Source organism: Rhea pennata, chromosome 1, assembly GCF_028389875.1.
Source record: "Rhea pennata isolate bPtePen1 chromosome 1, bPtePen1.pri, whole genome shotgun sequence".
Classification (NCBI taxonomy): Eukaryota; Metazoa; Chordata; class Aves; order Rheiformes; family Rheidae; genus Rhea; species Rhea pennata.
Window position 1 is genome coordinate 78,506,368 of NC_084663.1, and position 27,160 is coordinate 78,533,527.

The 27,160-nt window shown below is 38.0% G+C and overlaps 1 long non-coding RNA gene across 12 annotated transcripts in view; it reads left to right on the forward strand.

The window, feature by feature from the left end:
* The window catches only part of LOC134149436 (uncharacterized), a 206,769-nt gene that overhangs the window by 104,689 nt on the left and 74,920 nt on the right, over window positions 1-27,160 (forward strand). For all 12 annotated transcript variants that reach the window (XR_009960419.1, XR_009960416.1, XR_009960424.1 and 9 more), the window contains exon 6: window positions 21,610-21,794. This is a non-coding gene — a long non-coding RNA (uncharacterized LOC134149436). The remainder of the gene's footprint in view (window positions 1-21,609; window positions 21,795-27,160) is intronic.

Genomic DNA, 27,160 nt, shown 5'->3' on the forward strand with positions numbered 1-27,160 from the left:
TTGCTATAGAGAGACATGTAAATAGGTATAAATATAACAAGGAGCCCTTGTCTCTCTGTTTTAATCCCAGAAGATATTTCCTTAGCACCCCCACCCCCCATAATTAAAAACTTCATTAGCTGAGCTGCATTATCAGCCGCATCGTGATACTGTGCATGCATTTGGGTCCTGTCATGCCAAGCCTTTCCTCCCTCTCCTGCCAGCCCACAGAGCCATCCTCAGCCCCAGGAGTGCTTGCTGGGGAGAAACCCCTCTTTAGCCAGGTCTGAGCAGCACAGCCGCCGGCAAGCCGCGGGCAAGCATGGCCCTGCTGCCGGGCGGCTCGGCTCAATGCGCTGCGGCGTGCGCGCAGGCAGTGTGCGTGTGGCTGCGGATGAGGGAAATGAGCCTGCTCACACAGGGCCGTGCCTCTGTTTCATCATCAGCTCCAGCCCGCTGTGCTGCGCTAGCTCACGTCCTCCTCCTCGCCCGTAGCCAGATCGCTCGCATCGTGCGCGAGGGGGAGGCCGGACTCGGAAAAAGGGCTGCTGCTGCTGCCGCTCGCATTCCTGCTGCAAGGGCCTCCCCTTCAGACGGCCTTTGCCAGAGCAGAACTTTTAAAAATGCTGCAAATAGGAGTTTCTTTTTTTTTTTTCTCTCTCCTTGCTGCTTTATTTAACCCTTCTCTTTCAATGTTGAGGAACTGGCTTGCTTTGCCTTCTCTGTGTTTTGCTCGGCTGTACTGTATATCGCAATGTTGAGGTTAAAGCACTAAGTATTTTCCCCTCCGCTGATCCTTTTCTCTCTCTCCTCTTTTTCCTCGGTAAAAGAAATTGATTTCTTTGAACAGTGAATCAGGCTTTGCTAGTCTGTATGCTGTGAGAATGAAGGCCTTTTATTTGCAATTCCCCCCCCCCCCGAGTATCAGTGCACTGTGCTGCTTACAAAACCAGCTTCTCTCTAATGTGTTTTTTAATTGCTTTAGGTATCTGTGCCTTGTGAAACAGGATGGATCATATCCCTCCAAACTCCTTGTAATTTGACCATGGCTGAAAATGGAAATATTGCTGGGTGGGGGGAGGGGGGGGCTGGGGACAGGGGAGTGCAAGGGCTGCTTCGTCCTCACAAACCTCTCCCCCTGCTTTCTCTGCTAGGAGGGAAAAGGGGATGTGCAGTAAAATGCCGTCTCTGGGACAGGTGCCAGCTCCTAGACAAAAGAAGTAAAATAGGCGGTAAAGGGGGGGGGGGGGGGGAATTGATAGCCAACAAAAATAGGAATTGAAAATCCCGGAGAGGCAGCACTGGAGAAGGTGATGTTGCCTAACTGGCCTTTTTTTCGCCCCCTGAATATTTTTTTAGCCATGGGTTGAAAGGAGAAAGTTGAGGCATACTTTTTATTCATGTCTTCTCTGCAGACATTTGAAAGCGTAAAGGGAGGGTGGAGGATGTCTTTTTCTCTCTCTCTCCCTCTCTCTCTCCTCTCTCTCTCCTGAATTATTCATAGTGTCAGTGGTGAATCCAGGACTATTAGCATGCATCAGACATGCTGTTTGTCTGTTTGCTAACATTCTTCATTCAAGACTTGTTAACTACCAGACAAGCTTAACACGCTTCTCTTTTTTCCCCCCCCTCCCCTTCCCTCTCTCTGTGTCTCTGTCTCTCCGCGCCTGCCTCCCCTCATTCCTCCCTTTCCTTCCCTTCCCTTCCCTTCCCTGCCATGCCACCCCTCTCAGCCTCCCATTGTTGTTGCCGGGAGCTGGCAGCCAGGGGTGGCGGTGGCAGCGGGAAGCATGCGGACGAGGAGCCGGAGCCCGGTTGCTAGGTAAGGACCGCCTTCCCTTCCTCGCACTTGCAGAGGCGAGCGGCAGCGCCGAGCCGCAAGGTGACGGGGCGGGCTGGGGTCTCCCTGCCGCCGCCGGCAGCGCCGGGGCCGCTCCGCGGGGCTGCACGGGGCTCGGCCGCGCCGCTGCTGGCGGCCGCCCAGGTATGAGGCGTACGAGGCTCTGTGTAGACCGTGCCGCCACGGCCCGAGCGACCAGCCGAGCAGAGGGAAAAATAACGTTAAGTTTCGCAAACTGCACTGGGGTATCGGCAGAGCGGCTGGCGTCCGGGTGTTGCATTTATTAAGGAAGCGGCAGCAGCAGCACGTTGTCAGCCCGCTGAGGCTGGGGCCGATGGCTAGCCGGTGAGTAGGGGTGAGATATGTAGTAATGCCAGTTATTGTCGTGATATTTTTTCTTTTTCCTTTTGCTTTCTTTCTTTTATTTCTTTTTTCATTTTTTTTAAGGTTTCAGCCTCCCTCCGTATCATGCCTGCCCCTCCCTTCGGCAGGCTGTTTAAAACCAGCTAGCTTCATTTTCTTAGCAGACAAAGGTCGATCACAGCTTTTATTTCTGAATGCAAATGTTCTAGGACTTGTGCCAGTCTTGCCTTCATTGATTACAATATAGCTGCTTTCTTGAATGGCATTCCTCCCCCTTTTTTTTAATAGAAGGAAGCTCAAGAAAAGCAACAAACAAAGTTAGGTGGTGCAAGTTTTAATATTTACTTAATATTTCAGTATGTTGGAAACGTTACGAAGTGCTAGCGTGCAGAGCAGTGACAGTGCAGCTAATGAAGTATACCAGGCTTTATGCTGTTCATGTGTGTACACACAAGTGTGCCTGTACACGTTTCTTAAGTAATACTTTTTAAGGTAGCTATGTGATGACCTTCAGATTTTATATCTCGCCACAACTACGTTTTCCTGATCGTCTTCGCAACGCGAACTTGGACGTAAATATTTTTGGGTTCACTATTAAAATTGTTGAACATCCAGAACTGTTCAGGACTAGTTTATGATGACAATTTTTATTTTATTTTTTTTTTTAAATTCTATCTTTGAGAACCTTTAAAGACCCGTAAGTGCTGTAAGTGTATTTTCTTCTTCTCTCGTTCTCTTCCAAGCACAGGCACATGCTCACGCACATTCCCACTCTCTTTTTTTCTGCTCTTCACGTATTAATGAAGGAATTTATTTAAGTATAATACTTAAATATTAGACTAATGCCATTTATGGATGAAGGTAGCATATAGATGTAGCATGTAGATGTTCTGAGTTAGGTACGATTTGACAGATATTTACACACTTAAGAGGTATTTGTGCTATGAAATTGCCAGACCCTTAATATTTAGTTTCTGGTCTTTATAGAGGCAAGTGCATGTGCAAATTCAAGTATCTGGAAGTAAATGTATTTTAAACACACTTTATGAGAAAACCTTTCCTTTCATTCGTATTTGTAAAGCAAAATGCTTTCCTCTACACTGAAAAAATTGGACGCTTATGTAAAAAATGTTTTCCTTTTAATTTTATTTATAGCCCTGAATTTAAGTAAATAGCAGAACAAATCCAAACAACACTTCCCCCCCCCCAAATAATTAGAAAATACTTAGTGACTTGTACAAAAAAGTTTTAAATTCAGGCTATTGACAATATTGTATCACAACCATCGCCGTAATGGCATTGCATTTGAACTGTTTTATGGCAACATAAATTGAAAAACAACTCATAACTTTAAGTAGTAAAGCTGTATTTATTGACCGATCAAGCTCAAAGTAAGTAGAGTATGTTTTGGTGAACTGTGGAGATTAAGAAAGAGATTCAGGAAAGTATGGCTCAGTGATGGCTAAAATTAATTTCTTCAGAGTTCTTTTTAGAGGCCTGTAGTAGCTGCACTGTAAATAAAATATGAGTTGGAGTTTTTAACTAGTAGCAGTTCTTACAAATTCAGATACTGTTAAATACCCCCCACACACTGAAAAATTTCAGACTGCTTGATGATATTGCCCCTAATGATGCTGTTTACCTAAAGAGGATTTTTTTTTTTTTTAATTTGGTGGTAGTACTGTTGGGGTTGTTTTGTTGCTGAGGACTGGCATTTAAAGGAATATAAAATAGCTTATGGTGTATTAGTTTGTTATTTGGTGTTGGCTTGCTAGAAATGATCACTATGAAAGTAAGAGCAGCAGAGTTACCTTATTACTAGTTTATTTCACAGTGAGGATTTCTTTGAGCATGCTGTAAATGAACATAGCAGTGCATAAAGATCACGTGTATGTTGATTGAAGAAGAGGGATTAAAATCAGTTCATTAGACTGGTGATTTCCAGTTTTTATATTTCAGATTATTTGGGTCTACAACTTGAAGTATAACTGCTGATAGAAATATTCAGGCCTTCAGATGAATACCTTCAGGAATTACGCGCACGAACTAAAGCATTTACATTTTGAAAGAGTTTTGTGTTGGACAGCCAAGGATTTTTCTACAAAATGTTGAGTATATGGAATGAAAAACTGAAGGTATAGGCAATATTTTGCTTAATTAAAACAATTTTTAATAGGTGTCTAGGATGAAGTTTTGCACATTTTCAGATAATAATTCATTGAAGAGTTGTGAAAATAATAAGATACACTGTTACAGCAGGAAACTGTTTTTATTCTTGGAGAGGATTTGGTTCTTAATTAAGGTGTTGCTGGTAAATGAGCATTCTGTTCTTAAACTCCCACCTCTCTCGATTAAAAATGTCTTTCACCAAGTTATGTTAACACAGAGAAAACCAGGAGCACGTAAGAAAGGTGTGTATGTTCTAGGCCTCTGGATAATATGAAGTCCTCAACTCGAGAGCACTGTTAAGCGAAAGGGAGAGAGTAGTTTACAACAGAGCAAGACAAGCATAACCTGCAGCATTTTAACAAACAGATGGATTGTGATGTGCTAGTTACTTTCAAAGATAAAAAATTGGATGTGTGGAATCCTTGTTTGGGTTAAACTCTTTTTAAGATTAATTGAAATTTCAACTGGATGCACACTGCAAGATTTGGACCAAGGTAAGGGAGGTTTTACTGTGGGCAAAGGAGAGGGAAAAGGGAGTAGATGGAGTGAAGACGGGAAGGGAATGGAGCAGGAGTTACCACTTTGAAATAGAGTTACAGTCCTCAGTTCTTGCCTTCTTTGAATATAGGAGATAACATCTAAGTGGATTCTGTTTGGTGTGCCTGTATTGGTACAGCACTGCCTTCTCCTAGTGTATGCCAAGTATTCATAAACATTGTGTAGCAGCTAAAGAGGAATAAAAGGAGTGCAAGGAATGCCTTGTTTCATCCAGATTTCTTTTGTCATCTGAAGGACTTTTTTTTTTTTTTTTTTTTTTTGTAAATTACATCCACTTGTAAAATCCATCTATTGCAGCAACTCCTTTGCAGACAGAACCCTTTCACTGAAATCAGCCTTCGTTCCATGTGACACCTTCATGGGGATATAAAAAACCTCAACAGGGTCTGCGAGGTAATAAAGCATTTGGAGATATATATATGTGTGTGTGTATGTATACATACAACAATGCAGTACTGTGATAATTATAATTTGAATTTGTGAAGCCTACCTGGCCAAAAAGAAAAAGCAAAAAACAGTTAGAAATATGATTGCGTGGCTTTGTTTCTCAAATAGTATAGCTACGGGGAAGAGTGTTTTCTGTGTGTTCACATAGCGTGCATGCTTGTGCGCAGCATTTGACTTGTGCAGGGATACATATTCCTTTATTCAGGATGTCTATGGCTAGCTAGACTCACGATTGTGGCCAGCAGACAAAGTTGCTCCGATACCCTGGAATTGCTGTAAGCAGCACAATAGACGTTCATAGGTAGAGCGATCCCAGTAGATACAAAATGGCGGTTGGATTTTTCAAGTGCACATGCACTTCTGCCAGTTCCAAGTTTACACCATGGTAAACCGTACCGGCTGTGTAAAACTGTGCTTGTTTGTGCATTTAACTCTGCGCCTGACTGAAAATAGGATGCTCTCTGTATAATTTGATGAGCTTTGGATCAGGCCCTCTGTTCCCGGATATTCATTCACATTGCGCGTATGCACATCTGTGGGTTCGCTAGTAAATCTGACCAGTAACATAGCAACAGTGCGCAAAGCAGTTCATGATTTTTATGAGAATCGTGCAGAAATTTGTCCTCAGCTCTTTCTGCCCTCGCTTGCGTTACTTAAAAACTCCTGGTGACCATGGTGCTGTTAGGATTTCTTGAAAATTTGACACAGTCTCTAAACCAGAACATGATTCCGTCTCTGATGCCTCAGTTTGTGTATTTGATGCGTGTAGGAAGGAATGAAATGCCCAGAATCAAGCCTGTTGCTGCCTGTATTTTAAAAATATATCCTATCAGATAGAAGCTTGCATCATTTTGCGTTGTCTTGTGTAAAAACAGCCTTTTTTCACAGATTAGTGTTCTCAGTTGTTTAGTAGGCACACGCTCTTCCTTCTTGCATACGTTGGAAATCTGCTGTGCCGTACCTCTGGAAACAAAGGATCTGATCCAAAGGCCTATTAAGGTGACGGGTGTTTTTCCACCAACTTCAAAAGGGATTTAGGCTAAGTTTATATACATAATAGTTTGCTGTAATGATCCGGCTACTAGGTTTTCTGGCTCTTCCACAAAACTTTTTAAAACTCTCATAAAAATTGTCCAGGATTGACATTCTGAAAATGCACGTCAATGCACTGAGCGAGTTAAAAGAACAGGGAGTGTGTGGAGGGGAGGATGTTACAAGGAGCTTCATTTGCTGGTGCTCTGAAGGGAGATCTTGAGTTTTATGAATAAGCAAAGGGTGTACATTGGTTCTGCATTAGGGAGGTAATTGATGCATTGACTTCTGCATTTTTTATTTAAATTAGGGCGGGCTTTTTGGAAGAAGTCTATAGATTTAAGATGGCAATGTACTCTTATTTATCTTTATGCATGTAAGTTTAAATTACCTCAGCCGTCATGTCCTGTTGTCTGCCAAGGAAAACATTTAGCTCCTGTCCAGTCTTTCTGGGCTTTCCGAATGATTTGCTCTTTTAAACTTGTTAAAACACAAATAGAGAAGTAAATCACTTCAGATACAGATTGCAGTTTTTGCAAAGGGGGAGGAAGAACAACTAAGGAAAGATGGATTTGTTATTATAATAACCAATATACCTTTATTAAATATTAATTAAGTCATAATTTTCTATAGCCCTTGATTGATTGTGTTTGAATTGCTAACTGATACTTTGGAGCACTTTAAATCTGGTGTACACTTAGCGTGTTGCCTATGTCTTCAGATACCTGCATACAGATATGTTTACTGTGGCATTCGTTCAGCTGCTGAAATTCTTTTGTCCGTATAAATGGACATTTCCAGAAGTGAGTGCATCTTTAATTTTAGTATTAAAGAAGTTCACATGCTTTTATAACTACAAACACAAATACTTTTAGAATGCAACATCAGGAGAAAAAGCATTATTTGAAGGTCACCTCATTTCTCTATTTTTTCCTTTTTTATTTCTCATCGTTATATGTAATTTCAGAAATAGATAAGTTCACTACAAACAATTGCTCTCGAGCCAGAAAACAAAAGGCGCACCATCATGTCTGTTTATTTAGAAGTTGTGGAGGGAAACAGGCAGGGATGTTGAGTAGTTTAGAAAATAACGTAATAGTATTTGTTCTACAATCATGGTATGCCAAGATACTACACACTGAAGTTAATTCATCATTTATCTTGGGTGGAAGAGATTAGTTTGGGGTTTTTGTAAAGGTTGTACTCCTGATACTGGTTTTCTTTCAATAAAATTTATATTAGTTTTTCTAAAATGTTGCTCATTGTAACTGTGATAGTTTTGTTCCAGCCAGAAGGTAAAACTGTTGAAATACTATTTCATCTGCAAGATGTAATAAAAATTAAAATGTTACAAGTATTTACAGCATTTTAGATGGACAGTTACGTGTTTCAGTTCAGGAAGTACTAGTGAATATAAAGCTTTGTCATAGATGTTTAAATGCATTGACGGCTTTGTTGGGAATTAATTATGCTTTTTATTGGAATTCAGTGTGCAAAAGGGTGGTAAGCTATTTGATTGAATCGAAGAGGTTTTGGTCATTGTATTTGTTTTGATGTCCCCACACAAAGAACTCTGGTATATTTACTTCTACATTTGTATATCCAACTAGTATTATTTTGAAAAGATCTTACTCCTGAATAATTCATTCTTTTTTTATTATTAATTTTTTTCTGCCTAGTGGCATGTTCTTTCTTTTAAGAAAGAAGTGAGAGTTCTCTTGATTATTTTCGTAACCTTTGGCAGAAGAGATTCATTGTCTTATTTGTCTACAAGAAGAAAAAGTAGTGTCCAGTCCAGAGACGAAGTCTCCCACAAATATCAGAGCATTTTGGGTTATGCTCTTAAAGCAAAGTTACAGTAATGTAAAAACCTAGAACAGGAAGCCTGAACTTGGGTGACTCTTAAAGTATATTCAAAAAATGTTCAATTCTGCATGAACATACAGACATATGCAGGGAGCTTTTTTGCCTTCTTGCTTTGTATTGATTTAAAATACGGAGTGCCAGAGTGTTGCTCACTTGTTTTAAGGGACACGGTATCTGTATTATCCTACTGTGGCAGGCATTTATGAATCACAAGGTGCATGAGAAAGAGAAATTGATTGTATTAGTCCAAAATGCGCGGAAACTGCCTGAGAAGCCCAAAGGGCATGAGCTTACAAATTCTGTGGCAGTCTGTCAGGGATTTTGGTTTTGCTTTTGATGGGATTCCTGAAAATTACAGCTTTTTGTTGCTTGATGTTGCAAATAAGCCTTTTACATGTTAAAATCTATATTTATTAGTAGCCATATTCTTTTTAAATGAATAGTTTTCCAGCTCAGTCTGTTATGAAAATAGCTAGCTAGCAGTCTTTTAATGGAAAGTTACACATTTCTTATTCTATAATTATTACAGAAGGAGGAATTAACATGTCACATGGAAATTTTGTTTCTTAAATGGAGATTTACATTGATGGATTGAAGATTTAAGGTGCAGATTTACATTTAAATTACATATTACATGACATTTACATTTAAAATGATACTAAAACAATTATTTCTACTGTCTACTTGGTGCCTTAAGACTGTATCTATAAAATTATTTCATTTAAAGTATAACCCACTACAATATATGTATATTTTGTGTATGAGATCTATGTACTTTGATATGCATGCATTTTTGATGTAAATCAGTGATATCGTACATACAATATTCACATGTACACATTTAAGATGTTATTTAGTACTTATTTAAAGTGGCAGTTACTTTCTTCCGTGTAACAAAATGCTGCAGGGGGGACAGTTCCTTTTTAACAAGTTTAAAATGGTAGCCATATTTTTTGCCTCCAAAATACCTTCAGAAGTCGAGGCTTACAGTGTTGCTTAAAGCAAGTAGGTAAGAAAGAGCACTTAACCACAGATACAGCTGATCATAACTTACATATATTAATACTTCAGCAGGCCCTAATTTCTGTACAGTAGTATGTCTAAGAAACATCTTTTTCAAAGTAAAAGATGCTTAGAAAGCCACCTAGACAAACTTTTTGGACTGTGGGTTAAAAAGAGTAACACCATTGAAATCAGTGGGATGCTAAGAATTATTCTTTGTACTAAGTATTTCTCCCAGCAGCTTCTGTAGAAGTAGTTTCCAGTGTTAAAAAGAACAGAAAAAGCCATGTGCTATCTGAACTGATTTGAGTGGGACTTAAACTGTATATAGGCCTTGAACTTGTCATCTGCGAAGAGTTGAACTTCACTCTGAGAGTAGCTTTACTCTTTTCATTTGCCATTGGAAGAAATACCCAATAGACCATGATGTCAAACATAGCCATTGATCACGTAGATAAACCTTTTCACTAGAAACATTTTTCTAAAATACTTAGACCTCTAACGAAGTGTGCAAGTGCACTGCCCAAATAATTTTCAGCCTGATCTCTTAATACTAATTTAACTGTGAAACTTTTTGTTTGTTCTTCCACTATTTGCAGTTTTAAAACTAATATATGCAGTTAAGACATGTGCCTGAATTTTCATAGGTTGATCTCCAGGAAAGCTTGTTAGCTCTTCTTTACTGAACCTTTAATTAATCTGTATTTTAGATTAGACTATATCTCAGGAGGAACACAGAGATGACAACAAAAGTTAAAAAATTCAGACTCTGCAGGGATTTGCTATTCACTCCCTCACCTCCCTTTTCCATGTGAATCTGAATCCATGACCGTGTGGGTATGTACTCTTTAATATATTCAGCTCAGCAAGCACCAAAATTTGAAAGGTTTATAACAATTATTTTGACAATAATGAAATTGTAGTGTTTCTGTGCCCAACCCAGAACTTTATATGGGTGCCAAACAGCCATATCCAACTCACAGTGTAAAGAAATTGAGAAGAAAATTATATTTCTGACTGTTCTGGCTTGCCAGAACTCACTGTAAGATGTAGACTACAGTGTCACAGACTGAGGAAATGTTCACATATGTATATGTATGTCTGCAGATGCATATAGGTAAATACATTACCTTTCATAAGCACAAAAGTATCTTTATAAATTCAGAGGAGCTAAAAAAAAATAAAACTTTTTTATCTTTCTTTTTTAAACCGCAACATGGGATAAAGTAAATTGAAGAGTATTTTCTGCTGTCATTCTTTACTTCCACTCTGGCTTGCTCTTTATAACAGGTACAATAGTCTTCTAGTTTGCTTTCCTTTCCCAAATCACACCTTGTTTTGTGGACTCAAAGTCCATCTTGTCCAGAAATTAGGTCTAGATGAAGTATTAAAATGTGTGAGTTGTGATGCCCTTGTTTGGAAAAATGAGTAAGAAATTGGGAGATGGTTTTACATCCAGCCTTGAGTGTCATAGGAAAGAGGTTTTTGGAGGTTCTTCATTCTTCTCTGTCTCAGCACTTCCACTTGCAAGTTGGAGATAACTCTCACCTTGCGCACAACATTTCTTCTGTGAGAAATGGTTCGTGTCTGACTAAACAGAGTACAACATACAATATACATCTATAGTAAGTTGAGAAGGGAGAAGTTGTGAACTGTTTTGATGTGCAGCACTTAGAGATTTCAAGGGGTTAAATACTGGTTTGCACAAAGCTGCATCTTGATTTCTGCTGCAGCTGGTGTTCTAGGCCTGGACTTCCCTTGAACAGTGGCTTTCACTCATAACTTTAAGAGGAGACTCTTCGGCCTCCCCAAATTCAGTGGCACTTCTTACCAGAGTGGAAGGTTATTTGCTGCCTTGCTTGCTTGCCATGAGGTGCTGCTTTCATTGCCAGCATCTTCAAAAAATAAGCTGCTGTGTTTTATGCATTCGTAAGTAGTAAGTGCAATTACGACGCTCACAGCATCTGCATAGAAACACCTCAAATCAAAGTCTGAAGTCTGATCAGAAGAGTTCAGCAGAAAGATGCTGGGAAATTGCTGGGTCCGTTTTCTTTCCATTTTAGGATGCTGCTGTACGGATAACTAAAATGCAGTATGTTGATAGCACCTTAAGAAAGTATGGGGAAATTAATTAGATCATTGAATTAAAAAAAAAATCTTTACGGAATACTAGACAATGACCATGGAAGATAAAACTTACATATCATAACATTTCATGTTCTCTCTGCAGAACAGCAAACTGAGAGGGAACTTGTTAAAATGATGACAGTGGTGTATTTTAAATCTTTCGTTTGCTGAATGTTTTTCCCTGATAATTCACTTTTTTTATCCTGTTACTTGCCTGAATGTAGTTAAGCTACTAAGTCAGGATTTTCTTGCCTTTTTTTTTTTTTTTTTTTTTTTTTAACAGTAACCCATCCTGAGTTAGTGCTGAAAGATTTGAGTTTCTGTCAGACTGCCTTATTTCTGCAGTATTGGCACTGTGTAGCAAATTACAGCCAGCTCAAGTGAGCAAGCTTTCTTAACCACCCAGTCTCCAGTTTTCTTTCTCATCAAGAGCACTGCTTGTCTGGAGAGTGTCGCAGACAGGCATGTGATGTACAGAATTGGGAAGCGGGCGCAGGATTTGGCCACGTGCAGAGAGCCACACTGGTTCCACCATGTGGACAGCTTCAGCCAGCTAACGCTGCTGTCATGCTTCAGTGACTGCAGAAGCCCAGCTGTGCTTTAATTAATGTTATAAAACTGTTTTTTTCCCTACATTTCTAATAAGTATTGACAGTCAAATGCTGCAGGTGTTTATGTGTGGGAATTACTTTTACACACAGTGGTCGTGCAGTCAAGTTTGTAAGCAGAAGTCATCACAGCAGAAGTCATCACATTTCCAGAATTGCCCTCTCCCCCTCCTGCCACTGCCTCCTGGCTCCTCCTGTCTGCTGCCAAAAAGGATTGTGTGAAAAACAGGCCTTGCAACCAAAAGTGAAAATACGGCAGGCCTATAGTTTAGTATAGTTTTCTGAAATGTTCCCTAGGAATTCTGTACGTTATTTGAGAGCTCTATAGCCTGATTATTAATGATGCCAAAAATCTTTAAGTGAGTGCTCGTGGACCCTGAATGTGATCCAGTGCTTGCATCTGTGTGTGTCCAGCTGCATCAGTGACTCACGTGAGTGGTTCTGGTAACTTGTCTTTATATGCTTACTATCTCTAATGTTATAACCCTTCAACCTACAGCTGCACATAGGGGATTGGGGATCTGCATCCTGAGAATCATAAGCTAGACAGTGTAAGCGATTTCCCCGTTTAGTTTACAGTAGCTTTTGAGATCAAGTGGGATAAATGCATGTGATAAAGAAGATGAGAGAAAGGATGAACGTTCAGTTGGTTAGGTTGGACAGGATTTGTAACTATCTGTAGGCAGCGAACACTCCTGTTTTTTCATGCTGTTTGCGCAAAACTTCATGAACTTTTGTATTCTATTTTTGGGGATTTCAGCGCTTTTTCTTTTTTCACTTTTCAGGTCAGCATGCGTCCACTCTTTACAAACTTACTGATAGGCAAGGTTGCAGTAATTGTTTTAGCTTGTGTGCCATCCTTAAAGAATGTGTTTCAATTAAAAGCCATTTTTGAGTGTATATTTTATGAATAAATTACTGTTATTGATTATTCTTAGTTTGGACAGACTAGCGCAAATAATGCAGTGACTTGCAGTTTGGTGGGACTTTGCAGGGAGTAACACAATGAAGGAATTTGTCTGCTACAGCAAGAAACCTCTCCCAAAAATACTGGACACTGAAGATTTAAAAAAAAAAAAAAAAAAAAAAAAAAAAAAAAAACCACCAAAAACACCACAGCAGCGCTGTAAACATTTTCTGTTAGAGAGAGACAGAGAGAGAAAGAAACTCCAAGAAGGCTCAGTGAAGCACCTCTTTCTATTGATTTAAGACTGCATATTTTGTTTTATTTTATTTAACACTTAAGATGTATTCTTTTATTATTAGACAATAAAAATGGATCATTTTGACTCCAGGTTTGAAAAACTAGAAGCCCTGAGTTTACATGTGCCACAGAGTTTCATTTTTCACTAGGTTTTTATGTTCATGTTTATATATCAAAATTTAAATTAAAAATTTTGATGCTGATATCCAATACTCTTGTAAACTCTACTTTAAAAAGGAGGAAAATACATATTTCTGTTCAGATGCATAACATGAAAGCCGTGACTCTGGGTCTCCTTGTGGTGAAGGGTAAAGCCCAATGACTTCTGTAATCACAGAATCAGACCCTAAGTAAATGTCTCGTAGCATTGCGTTAGTGCAAACATTGTGGGAGCTATACTTTTTAGCAGGCTTCTGTTGTGTCAAAAGGTGAAAGAGGTGCCTATAGATCACCTTGATTGATTGTATTGTAGCTAGTGATTTTTTTTTTTTGTTACTACAGAAGTCAGCACCTTTGTATTTTTCTTACATCTTAATAGCATGCAATACTGTAACATTTATTACACCTTTGTTTAATTTGTCTCATCTTTGACACAGTCTCTTCTAAGAAGCTCAAGCTTTAGATTAAAATGTAGTTCTCAGGCAGAAAGAAACTGCAGTAAAAGTAGTTGTACTACTAGTTCATCCTATGATTAATAGCAAGACTTGCTTAGAAGTTAGTCTTTGATTTCCTCTGTTTAATTGTAGCCCTAAGTGAAATGGGTTTTTGATTTATAGAAAATGCAAAATTGAGTACAGAAAGTTTTAAATTACAGTAACAGTAAAAAATTTCCCACAATAATCATCCCATATTGTTTCAGTTCAAAAGACCTAAGGCTTGATTTGTGTGGGAAAGAACCCATAGCGTCCAAGTTCCACATTTGAAACTGGAGAGAGGGGAGGATCAATTACCCTCTTTTGAGGGTATAAAAATATGCCTAATCTTCACTATGTAATACTTTTATCATTTAATTGTATGCCTTCTGTATTCCCTTCTGGGGGGTGCATGCTGATTAATTAATTATTTTAGAATAACTATTTTCTTCCACAGATAGCATGGAAAAGTAAGTAGGAAAGTTGTGTTGGCACATGGAAGAACAATAGTTAGAAAAGCAGAAGTTTTAGTAAAAGCAGTGGCTTGTAATTGTAATTGAAAACTTAATCTCTCCTGCTTTTTTGATGATATTTGCGTTGTTACACAGAATAGTGTAGCATACTATTAAAGCTTTAATAACAGTAGTTTAATTCCTAAACTGCTATTTGGAAATTTTGTATGGCAGTTGCTTCACCATGTTTATGTTGATATTTTCTTTCATTAGATCACAATCGTTATGTATGTTTACAGCATTAATCCTAGATGTTGAAATTCTAGATAGTTAAAATATATTTAGAATAATTGAAGGTACTTTGGGGGAAATTACTTAGCTTTAACAGAGTGAGACCAAATTCTGCTCTGTTTTCAGGAGTAAATGCTGAAAACCACTACTACAACCCATGCAGATTTACATCTTTGTTCCCGAGAAATGAGTTTTGGGCTTTCATGTTTACTTTTACGTGTACCAAAACCATTTTAAAATCTTTTGAAAACAATAATGCAGTTGTTATTGTCTTGGCCAACTTGCTGATTTTTAAAATCCTGCTTCACAGTCTCTCCTCACATGCAGTTTTAATTTGGAACATACTGAGTTTATAGTTTGAGTATGCTGACTTATAAAATGTTGCTTCTATTCCATTTGATTTGACATAACCAAATTTTGAAATTTAAACATAAAATACATTATTGATCCATCCATATGTTTTTTTTTTCAAATCGTACTGCACTTGGATAATTTATTGTACTAGCATTTTAAAATCAGATAAGCTCTGCTTTTGTGCTATAATCTGACAGTTTAATCAAGATACAAATTTAGAAACAAATCAGCACTGTCTTTTATATAGTGCCTCTAAATCCATGGTAATTGGTACCAGACCTTGGTAGAAGGAAAGATTGCCGTTTCATGCTACCAGTACCATTGGATGTTGCTCCACAGCTGCATCATATCAGAAGAGAAGATGCAAGAAAAATCAAAAGGATCCCCACATGCATTTTTCTGTAGCATACCTTTTCCAGAATATGAGGTTGGTGGAAAATTCCCTTGCATTCAGTGTGTCAGCCAGCTGTAAATAGTGCCATATGTTGTGTATGCTTTAACACTTACCTTTTGATAGCACTGGGCAGTTTTTAAGCAAGCTTGTTTTATTTTGTAGTTGTGAAACATTAAAAAAACTGAAAAGCTTCTACTTAGTAAAATCAGAAGAGGAAGGGTAGGATAAAAGTGCTGCTGGTATATCTAGATTATAGTGATATAAACTAGTCAGCTTAGAACTCTCAAAAAGGGCTTATTTTTCATATTTTTTTAATGTTGGAGCATACCCTGCAATATTAGCTAATATTAGCTACAGTATAGTTTACATTACTCTTCTCTCGGTTTTCGAAGTATTCATGTTGAGATGGAGCCTATATGAGCTATAGACTGAAACTGTACGTCCTCACAGCACAGATGGAGTATTCTGTCATTAGAAGTGTTTGTTGCCTTTTGGAACACACAGCATATTTTTACCGTGGCATCAACAGTTTCTGAGAACTGAGGTCAAAATAAACAGGTTGCAGTTGGATACAAGAACAGCCTGGGAAACAACTTATCCCTGCTTCAGCATAAGTATATTTCTAGATGCATGGTTATAAATACATTTTTATAGCAAAGTCTTCTCTTAATTTATACTAGCACATATTGGTTGGCATGGATTTGCAGAAGCACAGTAAGTTTTCTATGGACATTAGCATACATACACAGTATTGACAGTCTTTTAAATAATTAGCTGAATTTTAATGCAATAATGTACTATTTTTTTCTGGGAATTATTTGTAATATTTTAGTAAAAGAGATATCATATTGCACATTTTTTAAATGTGTATTTTAGTTGAGATTCAGTCTTTTATGCAAACACGTGTCACAAATTGCAGTGACGCAGACAATCTCTTTGATGTCAATAGGATTCTTTACACGAGGAAACTTTGGGTGCTGGCAGGCAAGCTCTTGCACACCTTCCTGAAGTGGTTTATGCTGTTGCTGCCCGAGACTCCCTGTTCCACCCCGTTACTGGGGATTAATAATTCCTCAGCAGAATTGGCAGGAAGGAATATGTGCCTACACCTGAGCTGCTTCATTGCTAAACTCAGAGGAGACTTAGTGCCCTCAGCCCGTGTTGCTGGTTCGGCATGGAGGGCGTAATCTCTGGCAGCGTGTGGAGCAGAGCCCAGAACAGGGACTTCTTTGTGATAGCAAGATTCACTAGCATGCAACTCGCACCAGCACTTAGAGCATCAGTAATTGTTTACAGGGTCAGTGTGTGCCTGACTCAAGTGCCAGGTGAAATCCTGGCCAAAGTGAGAAAAACAGAATTTCAGCCATTGATTTTAGTGGAGCCAGGGTTTCATTCATAATGTCTAAAAAAGTCAGAATATTTTTAGGTAACAAAAGAAACACTTGTGATGTTTTAGGCTTGAATAGGAATATAAATAGATATATTTGCTTTCTATCAGAGTCAGCAACAGTCACTCATACAAGTTTATTCATGTTTGGCTTATTATGGTTCATTTATATTTAATGTAACTATCTCTTACATGTCTGTTGAGCTGCAAACACATACAGGCTTAGCAAGCTGCTAGAAGTTAGAAAATGGTCTCATGGGTGTTTTTCATTCTTTTGAGGCAGAGGGGTTAAATGTAGTTGATGTTCCAGTAGTTGAGAAACAAAAAAACAGGTTGTTTTTTTTTTTTCCTTTTCAACAATGAAACACTATAGAACTGCATGACATGCATAGTAGTAAAGAGCTATGATGGGCATGTGTAGTGGCAGTAGTGAGAAGAGAAAATGTCAAATAGGACTAAGAAAATCTGTAAGACTAATCCAAAAAGATAGATTTAATTCTTTAAAAGAAGGACTGAAAAAAAAAAGCCTCCCCAAATTCTTTGTTGCTACTGGTTTATTGCCATCCTTAGATTTCTTGTCACGAGGAGCTCTGGGGTCCAGTCACTATCAGGGTGCTGCTGTGGTTCTTCACCTTTTGTAAGTGCTATCCACCACCACGACAGGCAGGTAGCTCTTCTAGCAAACTTTTCTTGTGGGCTGATGTTTCGATCCTCATCACATTATCTCTGATCTTGTTGCTCTTTTCCACACACTGCTAACCACACACACACACACACACACACCCGTTATGTGTGCACTGGCATTTTTCCCCCATCCTTTACAGGGACAGGTCTTGTGTGCCCATCTTTGTCTCAATCCATGATCTCTTTGCAGCTCCCAAACAGCAACTGAAGCTGAGCTCTTCACTGACTGTGAATGCAGCTAGGAACCCACCTCTGTCTCCTTTTTTTTAATTGGCTCTGTGAGCCCCAATAATAAAGATTTTTCTTTTCTTCTGAGACAGGGTTCTGTGAATGTGAGAGGCAGATATGCTGGCAAGCTTGGACCTGTGTTTTGTTTTTTTGTTTTGTTTTTAAGTGAGGCTTATGGGACTTCTTTGCAATAGCTTGTGGAGCTCAGTAATGTGTTGGTGCCAGAAGTAGGAATTTATTTTGTCCACTTGATCTTTTCTTAGGGAAAATTATGTATGTTAGAAAAATGAAGTTATGGCACAGCTGGGCAAGAAAAAGAAATGAAGCAAAAACACTGCAGGAACTGATGAAAATCAGTTGCTTTAAAGAGGTGGTCTTATAATAAAAATACAGCAGCTTTGTGCTAACTGTATTTGGAACTACTTTGGGGTGATCTGACATGACTATTTCTTACTTAGTGTTTTTTTCAATGACTTCCACTCTGCATTATTTTTAGAATTGAATAATGAACTATGTGTACTAAAATGTACCTGGGGCTTTATGTGGTAGCCAAAGAAAGAAAAGAATCAGCATTTTCAAATGTCAAATGGTAGAAGTCTTAGGTATCTCAACACTCCTGCTTCCCAGTTCCTTCGTATATTGCCATATGTGCATTTTTAGTCTCTGAGTGTTACAGTAGTCATAAAAATTAGGGAAACTTGTGCAGGTAGGCATATGGAGAAGTTCTGTTTTTCAAGTCTTGCTGATCACTTGCTCTGATTTTTTTGTTAGGTGTGGAAGCTCCCTCCACAGGACCGTTCTTAATCTCAGCAATGTGCTTTGAGAGCTGCAAACATAGGGCATATACAGAAAAAAGATTGGACATACCTTTTTACTGGTAGTTTCAGCAGTTGATATGATCACATAAGAAAGGATGTGTCAAGGTCAGAAGTAGGGTTCTATTTCTTGAAAAGATCAAGCTGAACATGGCCTGAACTAAACTAATTGCGTTTGTAGTAGGGAAAAAAATGTTCCTCTCTGTTTTGCATGTTGATACTGTAGGGGGGTAACTCATTACAGTAACAATTACAGTTCAGAATCAACTCCTAGGTTTCAGAGCATTTGTTAAAATACGTTGGGGTTCATGTGCCAAAAAGAATAGTTGTCTCTGGGAGAAAAAAAGCATTGATGTCAGTTAAGACAACGTTGCTCATTCTTTTGCAGAGTGAAAGATATCAGAGAAAGGCCTCTAAAGAGTGAATAGAGGAAATGAAATCTTCTGAGAAGAGTTTAACTGAGCAAACATGTCAGACAGGCAGTGTTGATAAGCAGTACAGAATGATCATAGGATTATTCAGGTAGGAAGTGATCTCAGGAGGTCTCTGATCAACCTGGTACTCAAAGCAGGGACAACTGTGAGGTCAAACCAGGCTGCTCATGCTTTTTTCCAGTTACATCTTGAAACATCTTGGTTGTGCTCCAGGAACAACCTCTCTGGGCAGCCTTTTCCACTGATTGGCTGACCTCATAGCGAAAAAAATTGTCCAAGTTTGAACCTCTCTTATTTCAACTTCTGTCCATTGTCTCTCATCTTCCCCCCATGCACCACTGTGAACAGCCTGGCTCTGATGTCTTAGTGACCTCCTCGCAGGTCCTGCAAGGCTGCTATTAGGTTTCCCTGAAGCCTTCCCTTCTCTCAGCTGAACAGTCCCAGTTCTCTTAGCGTCTTCTCACAGGGCTGATGAATGCTCGAGCCCCCGATCCTCTTGGCCCTCCTCATTAATCTGTCCACGTTGTTCTAAGGTTCAGCGAGCTGAATGATGCAGAAGGCCTGTGTGGGCATTGCTCGACCTCTCCTGTGGAGGTCATGCACATATGGCTATAGCCAGGAGTGGGTTGGTAGCTGCGCGCAAGAAATACTGCTCTCGCCAAGCTTGTCTAAGGTACATAGGTATTTTTGCTGGCCATCAGCTAGAAGCGCTGCCAGAAAGCTGATCTTACTAGCTGGACTGGCCTTGGCCTTCACAGTAGTTTCTGGGTTAGTGGTGTGGCATTACTAATTCCAGGTATTTAATTTAGAAAAATATTAACTTGGCTTTCAAAATTCATGACAATGTTTAAATGTTATAAGATGTTAAAATAAATGCTGTGGAGTTTCTTTTAATTCGGTGCATGCTTTTTGAGCTGCCAAGATAAACATTTTAGGCATTTATCCTTGAAGATGGGGGTTAAAGGTATAATTAATCTTAAAAAGTGTTAAGTGTGCTGTGATTATTGCATAACTGCAGGAGCCAGGGCTTTAAGAACAACCCCAAATATCATGAAACTTGTGATTTGCTTGTAAGTTAAGCAACCTCATAAGCAAGGGTCTGTTGCTTTTCTGTTTAATCTCAAACTTCTCAAAAGCAAATACTCATCTAACAAGCTTTTTTCTTTTTTTTTTTCCCCCAAATAATGAACCATGCCAATAAAGTTCTAAAATGGTGTTTGGATTAGCTGCTATTATATGCTCATCTGCTTGGGACAGTAATTAAAACGTACATTAATAGTCCAAGGGACATGTTTATGGAAAGAAGAAAGATGTAGAGATTGAAATTAATCACCCAGGCACAATGTAAATTGTTTGCTGAGGGCAACAGTATATATGTCTCTATAGAAAGTTGTATGTTTGTGTGTATTTTACATAGGTACAGAAAAATTCAGTATTTCTTATATTGAATTCCATTAAATACCTGCGTGGGTTTTTTATACATTTAACCTGTCCTTGTCAAGCTTTATTTATTTCTTACAAGCACATCTTACAGTGATTACACTAAAGATTAAATTGTCAGGTTATTCAAATATTACTCAATGAGTCTTTCAATTGTCTGTGAGTATATGTATGAGCAAGAACTACTGTTTCTGCAAGATTTGCATCATCTGAGATGACTTGTTTCCCCATACGCACTGCAGCTGGGGATGGGTCTCCTGCAGCACACTGGGCTTGGCCCCCTCTCTCAAACTGTAGGGTAGATACTTACCTAGAGACAGCCTTTGTGGAAGAGGCCCTTTTCTAGTGAAAAAGCAGAGTCATTCTTCAGCAGTAAGCTAGCATGTTATCTAGAACTGGGCTTAAGCTTGTGATGTTGATTCCACTTCTGGCATCATGAAGAGTGAGCAGTATCCTTAGTAAATCGCCAGCCTGAATTTATGATCTGTACAGTCATAAAGTGAGGTATTACCATTGACAGAAATATGCTTAGTCTTTGTACTGGAAAATGTGAAAAATCCCCAAGATGCTTGAAAAATGGTTATGTTACTCCTGTGCAAGACAGTCCATCAGATCAGGTACACTGTTATTTTACAGACTACTTTACTTGGAAGTCAAAAAGCAGGTGTCTATTTCTTTTGCTTTGGTGAAATGCTTACAACATACAGTTCAAAACAATGCTGTTACCCTGCTTTACAATGTAGATAATTTCTTTTATAGTTTGTGTCACTGTATGGAGAGCAATTTGAAATGTGTATGTATACATGCTGCTTGATCTGCTGCATTTTCTTCAATGTTACAGTTGTCTTCTGACAAAGATGGTTCTTCTGTGCAATATAATTGTGGAGCTCACACATTAAAACAGAGAAATATCTAGCACTGTGTTGATAAAAGGGCCACAAAAAGAATAAAATCCTTGTATGGAGAATTGTTTGGGAATTGCTGCCCTTGCAAAGTTAAGTTTATGAACTGAAGGATGTCTTGTGCTTTCCTGCCTATGCTTTGATACAGGACCCAATTTTTAAAGAGGGATGTGTCTGTAAAACCTTGATTCTTAGACTTGCACGCATGTCCAGATCTCTTTGTGCATTTGAGATCTAAAAGCAGTGCTCAGGAGTTCTTTCTTACAACTAACATGGATGATCCTGCCCATGAGTTACAAAAGCAGGAAAAATAAAAGCTTTACCTGACATTTGCTGCTTCAGTTGATACATATTTCCATGTTTATGCATGGTGAAAGATTATTCTTTTAATTATTTTTCAGCATATTAGCCAGGATGGAGTCTCCCTATAAGGCGTGAGAAATAAACAGCTGCAGAACAACGCTTTCAAACAAAAAACCTCTTCCTCATCTGAACCATCATTCAAAACACAGAATGAAAGTAACTGAAGAAACATTTTTTATGATATCATCTGCAGGACTCCTAGAAAATTCTTTGGAAACTTATGGTAAGACAAAAAAAAACTTAGTTGTAAAGTAGAAGGTGAAGTTGAGCAGAGAAGATACTGTTTGTGCATTGACCTGTCTGCTGAAATGTCTCTAGCAGCAATTCCGTGTAGGAACAAAGTTTCAGTGTAATACTTCGGTACATAATGAAAAGGGAAACAACAATAACACCAATATTATTACCAGAATTAAATACATATATTTGAAGAAATAGTCTGTTAGCTATGCAGAATGGAAACCTCTATTTATGCTTTTTTTGTTTTGTGGTAATGTATGTAAAAGGATAGAAATGTTCAGCTATGAAAAACAGGTTTTAGTGCAAGTGTGAAAAGTATGAATCACTAAATAACACAGTATGTTTTGGCTTATGTAGCTCCTGAGAAGTAGCTGCACATGTTTTTTGCGCTGAACACAGTGGACTTGCTTTGTTCTTACTACCTTTGTTTTGTATTCAGTAGTGATACCCATTATCTTAAGTTTGGTGAATGAAAATTTTCTAGTGTATTTCCTTATTGCTTTATCAATTTAGTACAGCTAGGTGAGATGTCATCATGATATCTTTTATGTGACTGAATTCTTAATATTTCTTACACAGAGTGTTTTCAGAAGGCTAGCAATACATTCTCAGATACATAAGTCTGTTTCTCCTGCTTCAGTTTCAGGTCATATGTATAACAAAAATTCATGCCTTAAGACCTTATTGTATAAATGTGTGTGGATACAGTACTTACTACTGCAGGTGTTCACATCCATAGTAATATAGAGTCTCTTTTATGAAAAATAATAGAATGCTCACTTTACATCTTAAGGAATTTGGCCAGGACCTGCAAATGATTTGTTTTTCATTTGTTTATAGTCAGATAAGTTTTTAGTTAAGACAGTCATGGACATAAGCATCCTTCCAGCCCTTGTATCTCATCTTTCTTGTTAACATCAAAGGGAATATTTGTGGTAGAAAATATTGCAGTAGGTAATAAGTGTTTGTTGGAGAATCAATAGCATGTATATCCATGTATTTTTTTAATCTGGTTATCCCATCTTCTGTATGTCTGCATAAAGAGAAAGCATGCATACTTTTTTGTAGTCATTCCAAATGCTGTTGATAAAAACAGCAGCTATATGGTAGAACCATGTTCTGGGCACACCCTGGACCACCAGAGATAGTAAAGAAAATATACAAAGACTTACATAACCAGTTCCTCAGTTTTTTATTTTTAGAACTGTCTAGCGTAAACTAATCTTTTGCTTATAAATTTATTGCACTGCTCTGTAACCTGTACAGTCAAACTATGGTTTAAATTAAGAATAGAATAAAAGTGGAGATGAATGGGAATCCTAATATGCTACAGTATCACTTTGTTTAACTTAAGAATGTGTGTGGATTAACTATATGCATGTGCATGCACACGTGTGTATAAACACATAAAATATTCTGGATTTACTGTGTGCGAAGACAAAGGCCTGTCTGTAATGGACATTTTGATTTAGTGCGTTAGGTATCTCTTGTATTGGTACTGACACAGTTGAGATCGGCTGAGATAACAGGGCTTGAATGCCACTGGTGTGTAAGAAAGAGGGTTGCTAGCAGGGCAGTTTCTGTGAGGGCTCTTTGACTCTGTGTTTTGATTCCCCCTGCTGTTGGACCAAAATTGAAAGCCTTGGCCAGGAAGCCCATGTATTAAGTTTGTTTGGGGTTGTGAATATGCACTGGAAAGGTACTGAATGAGTTGCGAGTTTTTGGGCTTGAAAATGTTCATGTAGAATAGTGATCTCTGTTGAAGTGTTGATCAGTTGGCCAGATTTTGTTTTGGTTTATGTCTTAAATTACATGGCAGTGATGTTAAGCAGCTGGGATTTGCGTGTCCTTATATTTTACACTAAATTTAAAACATAAATAGCTCACCATAAGAATTTTGTTACATAAGAATTACCATAAGAATTTTTGTCATCTTCATATATTTATAAGGAAATTATCTATCTCAAGAACTCTAATGGCATAAAGTTTTGTGCTTACCCTCTGCAGGTTGACATTCATTTGTTGAGGAAGAAATCGAGCTAATGCTAAAATCAGATAATGCCCAATGATTATTTATGACAATATATAATTGTCATAAATAAATTGTCATAAATAATTAAGTAAAATTGTTGTAGGCAAAGCTTGTATACTGCAAGTACTAACCTCTGGAGCAGAGGAGTAGCATTTTCTCTCTTTTTTTGTTATTTTGTTTCACAGGTTTCTTAGTAATAGTCCAGTTTATGTCCAAAATACTAACCAGTGTATCTTGGGCTAGATACTTACCATTCGATACTCTTACTATTTTCTTATTCCAATGGTTGTTCTTTTATGTATTCATTCGTAAGAGGCTTTTTGGAACAAACCTCAAAAGCCTTTTAATGCTGCATAAATCTTCCTTCAAATATGCTTACACTGGATACTCTCAAGGGGAGGAGAAAATATTCTCCCGTGTTTCAGGTTTCCTGGATAGGTGCAGTCAACTTTCTCAGCAAACATACATCTGCATTGCTCAGGATATAAACAGAAAGGGAAGTCAGTAAGTCAAGTCTTATCTCACCTATTGTAAAGTGAGAAATGAAGTGTTTTGAAAACAGCTGCAGACACAGATTCGGATTAACTTTGCTCATTCTAATATCTCAGTTTCTGGCCCAGAGAACATGATGTTCTTAAATTCTCAAACCAGCAGGGGGGAATGCCTGACCCTGTGCTTGTTTCATTTTTGAATGTTAATTTAGGTGTGTGTAGGTGAAGAAAGATGTTTGGTTGTGTTTTTTTTTCTCTCAGCTGCAGTTTTCTTTATAATTCCACAAGAAAATGAATAATTTTGAGTCTTCATAGTGAGAGCTTTAGACCCTTCAATGAAAAGCAGATTCCCATGTACATGAGGGATCTTAACTCAGCTGGTGAGAAACACGTATGGAAAATGGACAGTGCAGTTACTCAGATATTAAATCCCTCTTGCAAGCCTATCATTCAAGTCTAAGTTTCTCTCCAGTCCACAGGAAATGACTGATAATCCTACTTTTTTCAGAGAAGGAATGTGTTGGCATATAAATCAGTAGGTAACATAAAGATAAGACTTATCCTGAAGTTAATTCATTTGAAAGGTATTACCTTTTCCATCCAACTCAAATAATAGCAGTAAAACAGGGAAAGTTAATTATGGGAGAAGCTAGTTGCCTCTTATTTCCATTTTTTTTTCAATTCTTTAGAATATTGCCAAAAGATAAATATTTTGGATGAACTTACAATGCTGAGCATCAGACTTACTGATAGGACTACTTCAATAAAAATAGCTGTTTCTGAGAACACAGCAATCTTAGCTTTGACATCATATAAATTTTGAGGACTTCATACTTTAACTGCAACCTTTTTCTCTTTTGTAGAAAATTTTATAAAGGTCCTCTTAATATAAACCCTTGTTCATATACTCAGTTGGCTGATTGAATTTCCAAATGAAAAGTGATTATAAAATGAATGTTGTTCTGTGTAATTCAAACTTCTTTCTGACAGGTTTCAAGAATGGCCACTTGCAGGAATAAATATTGCAGTGGTCTTCAGGATGTAGTTCTTCTCTCTGTACATTAACCTTGTGGATGAAGTCCTGTGAGGAAGAAGTGACTTAGCTGCTGCTAAATTTAAAAAACAGAATTTATTTTGAAGATTCAGGGAACAAAGGAGGTTGTAAGGAACAGCATGAAAAGGTAAATTCCCCAAGTAACAAGGAAAACAGCAGAAAGGCAGTGATGTTACTTATTCTTCATTTTTACTAAATACTGTATTTGTAAAAATTACCAAACTGTATACCAAATATTTTTATAATCTCTCAATATTACTTTAGTACTTTTAATAACTTGCTTATATTAGTAATTAGTGAAATTCAATTATTAAGAAAACTGTTTGGCCTCTATGAATTGTCATTATTGGAGGCTGAAGTGAAAGCTGTAGATACGCCGTTTTTAACAGGAGAATTTGGGGCACTTCTGCCATATATTTAATGTCCTCTATGTTCTTACTGTATGAAATGCATTAGAAATTCTTTGTTCTAATGAAAAAGAAGTTATTCTAATTTGTTGCCACAAACAAGGATGGTTTAGTTACTTAAAAACTGTTAAATATAACAGTTTTTGATACAAAATCAGAATTTTACTTTAAATGTGATATTACAAAAAATGTTGTTATTGAAGGAAATAAAATGAATAAAGAAAAATTGCAGTCATCATGTACTCTGGATACATTATCCAATGCAGCATTTTAAGGTGTCTTAATGCTGGAGTTTTGTGTTTTTATTTACTCCAGTAGCGTAAGCACTGCAGTTAGGAAGATTGTCAGTGTGTGACTATTCCTGCCAGATATCACACTCTAGATCGAATTACTTGGGTGATTGCTAACATAAAATGTTTTGTATCTGTGTATGTGCTTGATGGCAAAGCATCTTCAACTTCTAGGGAAAATGGCTGTGAAAAGCGTACCTGTGAAAAGCGTAAATTAAACCCACCCTGGAGAATGAATAAATGGATCTTTGTACGTGCCTACTGCCCTGTCTCCTAAGAAGTAGCTACAATTGTAAAGACAATTATTCTGGCTTTAGCTCTGTGATAAGAGGAACGCAGCTGATAACTCTTTGGCACATTGTAGGATATGTTGTCTTGTATCTCAAAATTACCGCTGTTTCACCATACAAGGAGTAATGCATTATTGCTAACTCACCAGGCAGATGGACTGCACAACAATTTAACAGTTTGGACATTGGGTAGCAATTTTTTTTTTTCCGTGGTTCCCAAGAACAGCCAGGCCTGTTGCCACAGTCACTTGTCACTGGAGTTAACTCTCAAGTTTTTCTGAGGAGTTCTGTGAAAAAGTAACACATGTTTTTACACTCTAATGCTGGTGTTATTACTGCAGAACACAGGCCAGGTAATTTTTTTTAAAGCTGATTTAAAACTTGCCATTGGATTTCACTGCTTCCTAAAAATATAAAGTACTGCCCTCATATAGCACTCCTGTAGCAGTGTCGGAGCAGCCCATGGGCTGTTCGAAGGTGGCCACTGACCCAGATGGCCTGGATGAGGTGTGATTAAAGACCTTACCTTTACTCTTATTTACCATACACATGCCTCAGGGAATCTAGCTTAGAAAAGCTGCCTAAAAACTAGTCTTTATTTTTTCCTTTACTTTGGACCTTTATTAAAGAAGATTATCTCCCTTCAGTAAAGTATGGAAGGAACACTTTGGATACGCTTTTAAGAAGCAACGTTTACGTGTTGGTAGAGGCCTACCTGGACTGAGGTCATTATTTTTCTTGTCTCATGTTTTTGAAGCGTTTAGGTAGCACCAGCCTGATGTGTCTTA